The 13,267-nt window shown below is 37.3% G+C and overlaps 1 protein-coding gene and 1 long non-coding RNA gene across 2 annotated transcripts in view; one reads left to right on the top strand and one right to left on the bottom strand.

The window, feature by feature from the left end:
- si:dkey-12j5.1 (uncharacterized) overlaps positions 1–13,267 on the top strand; it is a 75,414-nt gene that overhangs the window by 28,295 nt on the left and 33,852 nt on the right. The window lies entirely within an intron of this gene.
- The window catches only part of LOC130558406 (uncharacterized), a 50,387-nt gene continuing 49,863 nt past the window's right edge, over positions 12,744–13,267 (bottom strand). The window contains exon 3 of the long non-coding RNA XR_008963426.1: positions 12,744–12,839. This is a non-coding gene — a long non-coding RNA (uncharacterized LOC130558406). The remainder of the gene's footprint in view (positions 12,840–13,267) is intronic.

Genomic DNA, 13,267 nt, shown 5'->3' with positions numbered 1-13,267 from the left:
CGACAGGACGTGGCACCGTGGAAACTTTAGTGTAAAAGAGCAACAGCACGACATTTGTGTGGGACTATTTTGGCTGTTTTTTGTGGATGATTCTGCGCAGTGTCAGGTATTTTGTGTGCTAACATTAATGCTGCCTCAAGGGGCAATACTACTAACGTCATGCAGCACTTAATAATAAAAGACAATAAATAAGATAATACATATTACAATAATAAAAGACAATATATAAGATAATACATATATTAATAGTTTATATTTTTACTTATTTATTTAAAGATTGTCTAGTAAGTTAACAGACAGTGTTTAAGTGCAATCAACATATTTATCATATATTTATTACACTGACTCTGCATTATTAAATTACTGAGTGTGGTAAAGCCACAGTTTTGTTTTATATTTATGTTATCTGTACTTTTGTTTCTGTGATTAATGACTTTCATGTTACACCAAGCTTATTTGTCAGTGCTTTATGTCATGATAATTATTACATGAATACATGGCTAGAAATTTAACAAATCATTCAATATATTAGTATGATTGGGGTAGTTCAAATATGTCAATCAATTCATGCATCAACTAATATCATCTTAAGCCTGGCCTATAGTTTATGGTAAATCTGTATAATATTGCGTTGGTTACCATGATTTATTGATTTTTAAATAATACAGAAGATAAGGTGCTTAAAAAATAACCGCATACTGTATATTGATCAAAAAAATCTCAATTCGATTATTTTTCAAAATTGTTCAGCCCTAGTCAATACTCAAACATCAGTTTAAGTATTGGTGATATTTAGTATACTACTAAAGTTGACAGTGGTAATTAGTATATTTATAAAAGTTTTAAAAACGCTTTTATTTAGCACAAAAAAATCAATGTACTGTAGTACACTACAAATGTATTTACTGTTATTTAAAGGTATAGTTCACCCAAAAATGAAAATTCTGTCATCATTTACTTACCCTCGTGTCATATCAAACCTGTATGACTTTCTTTCTTCTGCAGAACACGAAAGAAGATATTTTGAACGTTGGTTACCAAACAACACTGGACCTCATTGACTTCCATTGTTTAGACACAAAACCAGTCATACGCAGGCTTTGAACAACATTATTTATGGTGAATAAACAATGACAGAATTTGACATTTTTGGGTGAATTATCCTGTATTATTATCAATATAAGTATACTATTTGTACATTTAAATATACTTTATTTTTACCTAGGAGAGTACTTTTAAATGTCAGGCTTTAGTTTAAATTTTGATCTGTCTGTCATCTTGTCTCTGTCTCTCTCAAGATTCAAAAAGCTATACTTGCATAGTAAAAAAGTCCAAAGCATAGAAACATTCTCTCTCTTTCTCTCTCTCTCTCTCTCTCTCTCTCTCTCTCTCTACACACACACTTTTATACATGAATTTAGTTAAGAACAGTGTACAGGGTTGTGCTTGAGTGTATTTTAGGCTCGGTGTTGACAGAACATCAATAATAATCCTAATAAGGTCCGCGTGTGTTGGTATGCGTGTATGTTTAGATGCAGGTAGAGGGAAATCTATTTGTCTTGCAGGCAGAGGTCATCGAGGGCTCGTAGAAGCGTCAGGGCTCAGTAGGAGCCTGAATTAGCGGAGCGAACAGCGTCTGTACTATTTTACAACCACGAATGCACAAACGCCGATACACGTGCGCGACCTGTTACATTGAGTTCAGCGAGACGCACGACACACCTGAAAGAACATCAGGAGCCCTCAGACAGCGTCCCGTCTCAATCGATACCTCTATCAGCAGAGGGCAAGAGAGATCAGACACATACAATGCCGAAAGCAGATAACAGGAGCGGCTGTTTTGTGATATCCGTCCCCGTGTTTGTCTCACTCCGCCTGTCGACTTTTAATCATTACCAGCAGCAGCAGCAGCAGAGGCCGAGAGAGATCAAACATTCTGTTCTCTAAAAGCAGTTAACTGGCGGGATTGCTTTGTGATATCTGTGTTGTGGTGCTTGTCCCTCTTGCTCAGCCTCATTCTCTTTCACCTAAGTGCACACACAGACATACACACGCATGGACTTTCAGAAGTAGTTAACAAGATCGATGACTGGGAAACTGGGTTTCTCTCTCGCACACACACACAAATACATATACAGTTGTGATCTTAAGATTTCATCTTTTCTCATGAGTTTACATCCCCCTTGCTGAAACTGTAAAACAGCATTTTAAAAAATGAAAGAGGTGTTTTTTTCATTACTGCCTTGAGGATGCCGCACAACAGATTGCACAAGTATTGCACAAGACAAAATAATAACTAAAAATACACAATGTATCATTTTCAGAAAATATACTCTTGGTAATAATATTGTGAGCATCAGTGACTGTTTGGAGCCATTTATGATGGCTGTGTAAGAGTGTTGTCTAGTGTTTTCATCATTCATCATTTTTTGGTAACACTTTAGTATAGGGACCAATTCTCACTGTTAATTAGCTGCGTATTAACATACTGGCTGTTTATTAAGAATTATAAAACACATATTCTTCATGACCATATTTTACATCCCTAATCCTACCCAATACCTAAACCTAACAACTACCGGACTAACTATTAATAAGCAACGAATTATGAGTTTGTTGAGGCAAACGTCATAGTTAAAGGTTTGTTAATAGCGAGAGTTGGACCTTAAAATAAATTGTGACTTTTTTGTGTGTAGCAATTACTGAATTGTCTTGTGAAATGTTTTACGCATCTGTTACTTTAAATAGAATGTAATAGAATAGAATATTTAATTGTCATTGGACAGTTGTACAACAAAAGTTTACATTAGAATCACAAACAGACAGATAGGATGAGACGCATGTAAACAATATGTAAAAATGTCATAAAAATGTAAAAATATGTAATTGAAAACATAGTGAAGAGTGTAAGTAATAAAAAATATAGAATAGAATAAAATAGACTTAAATTATTGCACAGAAATGATTGTATAGATTTTATTGCATAAACTGTTAAGTTGTGGTGATAATGAATAGTACATATAGATATATACGATCAATATTGAAGATTCCATAAGGTTATGTAAACTCCAGCTGTACACGAACAGCCATTTTGTCTCCTTACAGAAACACCCTTATAACAAAATAGTCAAAAAACAACAATGAAAGTGTGCAAGTTTCTGATTTGGCATAAAACCACAATTCGCAAATAGAAATACGAAATAGAATTCACAATATTTGTATGAATCTGTCGCTCAGTCATTAGGTTTCTTTATTTCTGCTGCCCCACTCATATGCTATGCTCTCACAGACATGATGTCTCTGTCAGTACACATGACCGTTTTCTGCATATTTTCTGCCGTATATACATATACAGTCTCGCTCGCTCTCGCTCTCGCTCACTCTCACTCTCTCGCTCTCTCTCTCTTCAGTCTAATTATACTGGCGCATGACCTGGCATATGGCTTTCTCCTTATTTTTTTTCTAATTTGGCTGCTCTTGGTTTCTTTACACCCATCCTCCACTCTGTCTGGTTTCTTCTGGTTGTCCTTCCATGGTTTATCATAACATCCCTCAGGGCCTTGCCTATTAAGCTGTTTTGTCACCTCCATGATCGCAGTTTATTTTTAAACAAATAAGCATAAATGCACAATTAACCCACCATATGGACGTATGTACAGATATTTTATTGTTCACTTTAAAGTAGGGCTGTGTATTGGCAAGTGCCTCCCGATACGATACATATCACGGTAGATGGGTCACGATACAGTATATTGCTATGTATTTCGATACGATACACATTTGCGATGTATTGCAATACTTTACATAGAAAATGTCAAAAGTAGAGCTAGAAATACAACATGCTGTGCACCACCGGGGGTTTTCTGTAAGGATAAGTGTAAAAACATCCCTTACCTCTGCAGAGTGGCCATGATGTGGGATGCATGGACCTTTAGATCAGAGGTTTGGGTTCTCAAACTGTGGATTGCGCCCCTCAAGTGGGTAGTACAGGGGAATAAGGTGGGTCACGCAGGTCACTTGGCTGTTGTGGTGCATTACAGTTAAAACACTGAACATGGGCAGTATAAAACCCCTGGTTCATCCGTGGTGTAAATGTGCTGGTGTCACATCCGTGAAAGCACAATAAATGTCATTGTTACTTTTTGGAATAAACTTTTTGTCTAATGCACTGCAGTAGCCAAGTGACTTGTGTCATGACTTGCGAAGCTTACAAACAGCATTATTTTTATATAACTCATTACTCCATTACTTATTTTGAAAACCAAAGCACACCCTCACATCAGCTCTGAGAGCTCGAAGCGTTCTTATTTTTTTCTCCATGCTCGCTTCCACTTACTTTTGGCCGTATGTATATGACATGATTGACAAAAATGTATCGATAGTTACATGTATCGATGTTTTTGCACAACCTTACTTTAAAGATGGGTGAACAGTCATAAGTATTCATTCTTTCTGTGGTCTGTCTTCTGTTCACATTTCTGCTTTTTTCTTAAAACGTGACTTGATTTTCTGACAGGCAAATTTCTTTGTCTACCTTTGATGCTGCGAATAGGCTGCTTATCATACATTCAGTCGTCATCCTGTGATGGTTTGTTAGCAAAGTAAATAAGGGACATTGAATCATGTTACTTTGATCATCACAAGAGGCTGCACCGCCTTTCAAATTTGGAGAGAGACGCGTTCAACAACAAGCTTTGTGTCGTCACTTTCTTTGTGTTTCCTGTGAATGGCATGCTTTTTGCACAATTGTATCTATCTGCTTTTCAATATTCTAGCACCTGCTATTCGGTGACGTTGTCTTTCTTAAAATTCTTTGCCTGTATGGCTTTTCATATTTCTATGAAACAGTGCAGTCTGCTGTGACCCTAAAATATACTTTATATAAAGTTTCTACTTTGGTTAAGTGTCCAAAATTTGAGCAGTGATAAACATACAAAATAGAAATTACGAACATAATTTGAAAAAGGTTGGAAAAGACTGACATGGACTGTTATAGATTCAGCCGGCAATGTTGCCGTTGAAAGCTGTGATGTTTTATAATAATTTATTCGTTTTGGTTTTATCCTGGACTGTTTTATCCTGGATGTTGTTCAACCTGCTTTTTAATTCTTGCCTTTTCATTTTCTCTCTTCTAGAGAAAGTACAAATCTCAATAGAAACAAAGACGTGCTCATTGTTATATAACTTGAATTATTAGAAAAGATCATGAAAAGCTGAAATATTTTATGCCGTAGAGTGAACATACAGTATTTATCTTTAATCCTGTATCTTCTTTCAGTTTATATAATTATAATTCACTCATCACTTAAGGTAGATTTTAACAGTTTAATGTTCTGCATTAAAGATGTATATGCAGAGCTTTGTAAAGAGCGTTTTGGCTGAAAAGTGTATCATCGATGTAATGTTTCATATCATTCGATATCGATAGTTATTGATACATTTTATAGATTACATTTTAATAGCCTTTATTAAGACCAGTAGAAAACGTGTATTATTCACATTTTCCCAATTTTTGTACATTTTTAAAGGTCCCATTCCCCGCGATCCCATTTTTCAACCTTTAGTTAGTGTGTAATGTTGCTGTTAGAGCATAAACAATACCTGCAAATTGCTTGTAGCGTATGACCTTGGCGTTGCTATCGCCATGCTCTAACCACTGAGCCACAGGATAGCTCATTCACATCCGTTGTATATTTTAGTGTTTATAAATGTGTCATTTAGCATCTTTAAATATGTTGAATGTATTGCTGACAGTGACTGACAGAGATTTGACTTGCTCGTGGAGTTTGAGTTTGTCTGGGCTGTAGCAGATAATGGACTGGGTGGTGTTATCTGCCCATTAGATTACTTGCCATTGTTAGTGAATCTCATAAAGCCATGTTGTAATTGGCATGTATTCTAATCAGAGATTGGTTAGAATGGAACTGTCACTCAAACTTATTGGCTTCTCTTCTGCCTATTTCCATTCACTCCACATTTAGGCAGATTTAGTGAGATGTATTGTTGATTTCTATTTAATGCAAAACACAATGCGTGCTGTGCTAACAACTATTTTATATGCATATGCGTGCGACTATTATTGTGAGTATATTTGCCGGTATAGCGGAAAGAGCGTGAGAGGAGAGCGAGACAGGAAACAAGTGCTCCTCATTAACCTGCTAGGTTGAATTTGGTTGGTCGCATGGCTCCACACTTCTTTCTAATTAAATTCCCCTCCATCTATCTCACCCTGTCCGCTGGATTGAAGAACGTTTGCATGCCTTTTGCTTAAGTGGGTTAATTTGATGTTAGCATCATGTTTCATCCTCCTTTGGCCTTATTAGCTTCTTGACTCTTCTCGTCCCTTATTATCATCTCTTTGCTCGGTTTTTGTTGTCTTCTGCACTCTTGCATAGAAATTGCAAAAAACACATGCGCTCAAATGTTGCGTCTCTATAAATTTTGTTGACCGCAAACTTTGTTGTTCGAAGAGAGCTTGTTTTGCAGATTAAAGGAATAGTTGGTCCCCAGTGATTTGACCATGGTCATTTTTATTCCTACTATGGAAAGTAAATTGGGACCAGTTTTTGGGTGAACTATTCCTTTAAAAAATAAGTAGACCTGTCATTATAATGCAGGAAAACTGCTTTGCTGGAGGAACATTAACAAAAGACCAAGATTGGTTAATTGATTTAGATGATTTCTGCCAAGCCCTTTTTCTTTGATTTCTGTGTTTGATTAAACAATTTAATTTAGATTGAATTTATATGAATGTGAATTCATATTCATATTTTTTTGTGTATTAATTGTATTAAATTCAATTGAAACTACTCATCAGTTATTGATTCTTTGCGGGGATCTATCGGAAGTTAAGTTTGGGCCACGTAAAGTTTGTTTAGTTGTTGCCGCTGAAACTGTCTATAATCTTTAAACTTGCTTTAAAGAACAAAAGATTTTGGTTTATGCTAAGTTATGAAATGTATCCAACTAATCGCTCAATCTTGTCGCTTTAAAATGTTTTTAAGATAAAGAGCAATTTTTCAGCACTGGTAGACATTTTGAACATTGCAGTAATAAATCATAAAAGCATTCGGGATGATATGTCATATTGCGACACCTTATATTCTGTGTTTCACACTTTTAAGACTCTTGTATTAAACATTTGAGAACTAATGCAATTGTTAGCAAAGACTAAGATGAACCTTTTTTGAGATGTTAAAAGTGTGAAATCCTTGGTTTTCTGTGGATTATTAATGTTTGGCAGATTTTGCAATTGTGAATTTGATTTGTGGTTGTCATTCTTCTAATGGTTCCCTCACTTCAGGGTTTGTGTATTTATCATCATTATTTGCTCTTGCATTCCGGGGGTTGCATCCACAGGTATAACATGAGCACAAACATTAAACTGATTCATTGTTTTGAAGCAGCAATGCCATTTTAGTCTCTTTGCACTGAGTAAAAACACCCTGAAAGTTTATTTCTGAAGTGCTGACGACATTTTAGTGGAAATGCTTTGTGTTGCTGGAAGTTTTAATAGTGTGAGCAATTTATGCTGTGTTTAGACAACCTAGATGGAGTTGTTCTGCTAGTGTTGATCTCTCATATCATCGCTTCCGAGAGGATCGCAGGTGAATCTCTCTCTGCCTTTCCTACTGGCTTTTTTAGATGCTTACACACACACACACACACACACACACGTGGCTTTGGAGGATTTGTGCTTAGCCGGATGCAGACTCACATTTGTGGTGAAGTGGGGAAAATGAAATGAAAAAAGGATCTTGCTCTTAGACAAAAGAGAGGAAGGATCTAAGAACAATTATAGACGTCTCTACACACATCTCTCTCTCACACACACACACACACACACACACACACACACTAAAGAAGTCTAGCACACCTCTCTCTGATATTCTCAATCGCATTTAAATTTCATAAACCTCTCCAAATGCACTCAAACCATAAACGTCACATGCTTTTAAGTACCTCTCATTTCCCCTTTTCTCTCACTTTCTTCATCTCTCTATTTTTTAACACGGAAGTCATTTTTGATGGCTTATGTTTTATAATATTTTACAAAATGTATGAAATGATTTATACACCGAGATCTTTCAATCTAAAGTGAAGCTTCAGTGGGTACCACATGACAATCATCAAGTGCGAACAACCAGAAAATTTGTCCTGGGACTTCTAATAGAGCGTTCCCACCAAACGCGACTTGCGCGAATAAATCGCGCTATTCACGCGTAGTTGGACGCTTGAACATTTTGAGTTTACTCGCATGAAATTCACTTCAGAACAGACGCGAATTCGCGTCATGGGAGGGGCTTCTGCCAGGTGGCTTCAGTCTCGTGTATATATATATATATATATAGCTCAAATTGAGTAAAGATTGTTTTTTACAACTTACCAGATTGTTCGACCTCCTCACTCACTTTCTTCCAAGCAAGATCCTTTTTATTCCTGTTTCGATAAAAGTAAGAAGATGTATCGTACAGCTCCGGGTATCCACGTACATCGACGATGATGTTGTCCTCCATTTTCGTTTCGGATTTCTGCCTCCGCTCGATACATCATAATCACGTCACTAGGGCTGTCGCGATTATTAAATAATCGTCTCATCGCGATTGTTTGACCTCATCGCGATGGTTTCAGATCATCGCAATTATCGCACATCTCCATAGAAGACACTAGGGGGAGCTGTAGTGCATCTGCATATTGCATATTTTAGTGTATATATTGTTACTAAAGCATGGTCATACTTGTAAAATGTACCACCACAACACAATCACTTTAAAAAAAAAACTAAAACATATACAAATTACCTGCAGTACAATTTAATATTATTTAAGCAAATCTCAGTGTGAAAACCAGTCTACCAAAATTTCATTAACACACAAGTAAACTTTTATTGTAGTCTTGCAAGTGAGAAAAAAACAGACTAGAAGCTTTTCTATGACTGATAGTATTTTAATGGTGGCTTCAATTCACACCTGATCAATTTTCTTAATTTACAAGTATTTGGCGGCTGTTATTGACAGGTAAAAGCCTAAACCTTAAATATATGATGACCCAATTTTTTCCGATGTATTTCCAAGAAAAAAACATAGTCTTGTATTCACAACAATATGGTCGTTTCAATCGCTGAATCAAAAATGTATGAGAATTAAATGTCAAAGCCCTAAAACAGACAATTAATCGTCATAATCTTCAAGCCCCGAAACAGACAATTAATCGTCATAATCGCAATGATTTATTAGACAATTAATCGTCAATCAAGTTTCATAATCGTGACAGCCCTACACGTCACTACTAGAGCAAGCTCCTGATTGGTTAACGCGGCGCGAATAAACGCCCGAAACGCTCAATTTGCGCCGCAGGATGTCCTATCGCGTTTTTGCATTGACTCGCGCTTAACGCTTCATTCGCGTTTGGTGGGAACGCAGAATCAGGCTCACTTTTTTATCATTAGCTCTATGAAATTATTACATGTGTAATCACCTATATTGGAATTCAAATTATTCATTTATTTACAAATGGAAGGAAAGCCAGTTGCTTTGTGTGGTGGAATTTAATTATCATGATCAAAAACCTGAAATAAAACCTAATGATCATATGACTTCCATGCACCAAACTGACTAAATAGTATGAATTAAAGATTCATACTATTGAATCATAATGACTTTTTCAAGAAACAGAAAAGCATTTAGGAGATTGTGATTTTTTTTAATCTATTGTACAGACTAAAGTTAAAGTCGTAGTGTCATTTTGTAGGTTTAACAAAGTGAAATAAAAACTTTTTCAAATCTTCCCTGGTTAGAAATCGTTGCACTGTAGGTGAAATCTTACTCATTGGGGGCAACGGGATTGGGGCACACCTTTTTATTTTTGCACTGGGTGCCATGAATGCTAGCCCTGCAATACCCACCAACTGAGCAGGCAAGTCTTTAGAATATGTAGTGGTGTTAAAAAGAAAATAAGTGCTTTTGCTAAATAAATAAATACTTGGGCAATTTCTAGCCATTTGCCAATCATTTCCTCTTTTCGTCTTTGATATGAGCTTTATTCGATTCTTGGAGGTGGCACGTAACTCAGACTTTCTTTTTTGCTCCTACATAATGAAAAGCCAGGCTCCCAATGCTCTCTCGCTTGCTCTCTCTTTCTTTCTCTCTCTCTCTGTCTGTCTCTCTCACTCTCCATCTCTTCCTGCTGCCGTCAATATTCAGGCATCTGTTACTCCATGTGGTGTGCGTCAGTGATAAACGAGGCTTGGATGGACCGGCCCCCAGGGACCAGTCCCTGCAGAGAACTCACCTGTCGCCAGGTAACCGTCACCGTGGCGAACCTGTCACCACACCAACCTATTGCTCTGGCAAGAACCTGTCACCATGGTAAAACTGTCAGTACTGGGAACTCATCCGTGACTAAGCTTCTATATCCTTTGCTTTTCTGCCTCGTTCTGTCATGTTTGTCTGGAATGATCTGTATGTGTGTTTGTAACAGAAAACATCTCACTGTGTAGCCTTGCATAAGGTGTGAGCGGATGTTTGTCTTGTTATTGATTCATGTACATTTCATTCTGACATGTAAATGTTCTGTTTGTGTGGACAGATTTAACCAGGGGTTTTCAGACTGTGACACAATTTAGTCTATTTGAAGCGACAGTTCACCCAAAAATAAAAATGCTGTCTTCATTTACTCACTCTCGAGTTGTTCCAAATCTCGATTAATTTATTTTTTCAGATGAACAGAAAGATATGTGAAAGAATGCTTGTCACCAAACAGTTCTGGGCCACCATTGACTACCATAGTAGGAAAAATGACAATGGTAGTCAAAAGGGCCCCAAACTGCTTTCCTACATTTTTCAAAATATCTTCTTATGAGTTCATCAGAACAAAGAAATGTTAGTCTTAAAATAGATTATTCCTGACTGGGGTGGGTTCTGGAATGAAACATTTTGGAAAATCCAGAGGTATACTGAAGGGCCACAAAAACAGACTTCTGATGACATTTTAGTTTTTCTTTATTTGTAAAATGTATAATAATGTGAATTTCCGAATAACGTGAAAAAACTGTACAGTAAAAATCTAGTTACCCACATTTATCTTGACCAAAATATTTAAATTCATCAGCAATTCTGTAAGCAAACACTTAAATGTGTCATTTGAATCAATTTATTGAAACTGAATGAATTCCTTTGTCACTTAAAGTCCCCATGAACTGGAAGTTGCAATTGGTTTTACTTCTGTATTTCCGATTGAAAAGGAATTTTAAAGGAGAAAATTAGTGGCCGTGTCTTGCGTTTTTCCCTGCGAATTGATTGGATGTACATATAAACAGCTGTTGCATTTTGAAATGGAACTGGCAGCAGACTGACAGTTGAAGGGGAGGAGTTAACGGATGCTCCGCCCAAGCCGTCTAACTTGCGTCATTTGAGATGGATAGTCATTTCAGGGCGGAAGTGCATTTTCAGATTTTAACTGAAGATTATAAGGGTACATGAATTTTAAAAAGAAAATGACCCACATCGATAAGCTATTTACTATGAACGCTGCAATATTTCATGAAAAAGTAAGAATTGTCATTTTTAAGCACAATCAATCTTAATGCTTCAGTTAGGAAATGAATGGGCAAATATAAGCACATGTAATTCATTCCATAATTGACAATTATATACCTGTATATATCATGGCCACCAAAATCAAATACATTTTGATTATTTTATATACAACATCCATCATATCCAAGATTTTGTGTATATTCCGACGTCTTAGCTGTGATGTCACATTGTGTGTATTATCTCTTTTGGCACTTCCTGCCGTGGCCACACAGACATTTGTTTGGTTGTATTTCTCCTCTATGTGCAAACCTCCATATTTCAGCGGTAGTCTCTCAGCCCGACAGAGAGAGAGATAGCAAGAGATGTGAAAGGGGAACTGAGGACGGAAGCGAGGGGAAAAAATGAAATAGACCTCAAGCCTAGAGGATCAATTTTTAATTTGGCCGATGCGAGCGTGTGCGGGTGTATTCGTGTTCCGAGATTTTGGCACAGGCTCAATTGACTGACTCTTGCTCGAGGTCCCTTTCATAAAGCGAGACGGCGCACATCCGTTTCAGATGACTTTTTACAGCGTTCTATTGAAAAGAAAAGAAAAGAAAATGGGTGTTAAACTGCATTATGAGAAAGCACGAATCTGTGCCAATCACATGCAAAGGAATACGAGTAAATGAGCGCGCGAGATGAAAGCGGGTGAGAGGAGAGGCTGCGTGAGAAGGGTCAAAGCTCTCGTCGAGCTGATGATAGCATGATGGTTATTCTAATGCGTTCTCTGCTCTCATAAATGCTGCTTTTCTTTCAGTGCAGATTGAAAGCACTTCACCTCTAGAGCGTAGAGCAATAAACGCCGTTTGAGTGGCCTCTCAGAAATCCTTGGAGAAACGCGTAAATGCCCATGCACACCTTCATGCACACAATAAATAGATGTGCTGAAGGCGTGAAGCAAGGTTCAGCGGGTTGTCTGTGTGTGTGTGCATGTGTGCCCGCATGTCAGCTCTCGCACCCCTGGTGTGCCACCCTGCTGAGTGACACATGTTCTCATGCCCAGGTGAGAGACAGAAAAGAAGAAAGAGGGACTAAGAAAAAGAGACAAATGAAGGAAAAGGTGACACCGTATTAATAAACATACCCACATGCTTTCATTGGCGCTTGATTGGTTGGGCCATTTTAAGGATGCAAATCGGGCATCCCAGTGTCTTTACCTGAAGCTGTCTCCGTGGTGACCCCAGCAGGTGATGTGAGGATGTCAGAATTCGGTGGGAGGTGAATAGATGACCATTATTTACGAAACGCTCTATACTGTGGCTGTGAAAAACAAGAAAGTCTCATGGTTATTAGTTACCAAATACTACACACTATAGTAAAAATCTATTTATGGAAAACATTTATACTTACATATTTTTTGTGTGGAAAATATTGATATTCTATAATTAATTAAAAGCATCCTGATTCACAACATGAAAACACAAAGATTAATTGATCCCCTCTCATGTTTTTTTTTTGTGTGTGTGAAAGTTTCATTCTCCTCACTCTTTCAACCTTACTGAACAACCTATGGAGTGTGAGGGAATATTTGAAGCCTGTTCTCTCTTTGACCTGAACCTCCATAGTGTCCCTGCCCTCCGGGACCCCATCTTAAAAAAAAAGATGAATAAAACAATGTTGGACCCCATGAAAAATACATGACAGGGTAAAGCTGATCTGAAGGGGCTGCGTCTAAGGTTAAAGATTCA

Source organism: Triplophysa rosa, linkage group LG8 (genome assembly GCF_024868665.1).
Source record: "Triplophysa rosa linkage group LG8, Trosa_1v2, whole genome shotgun sequence".
NCBI lineage: Eukaryota > Metazoa > Chordata > Actinopteri > Cypriniformes > Nemacheilidae > Triplophysa > Triplophysa rosa.
Note: the sequence above shows the minus strand (reverse complement) of the source record. Positions and strands in the feature narration are given on the sequence as shown.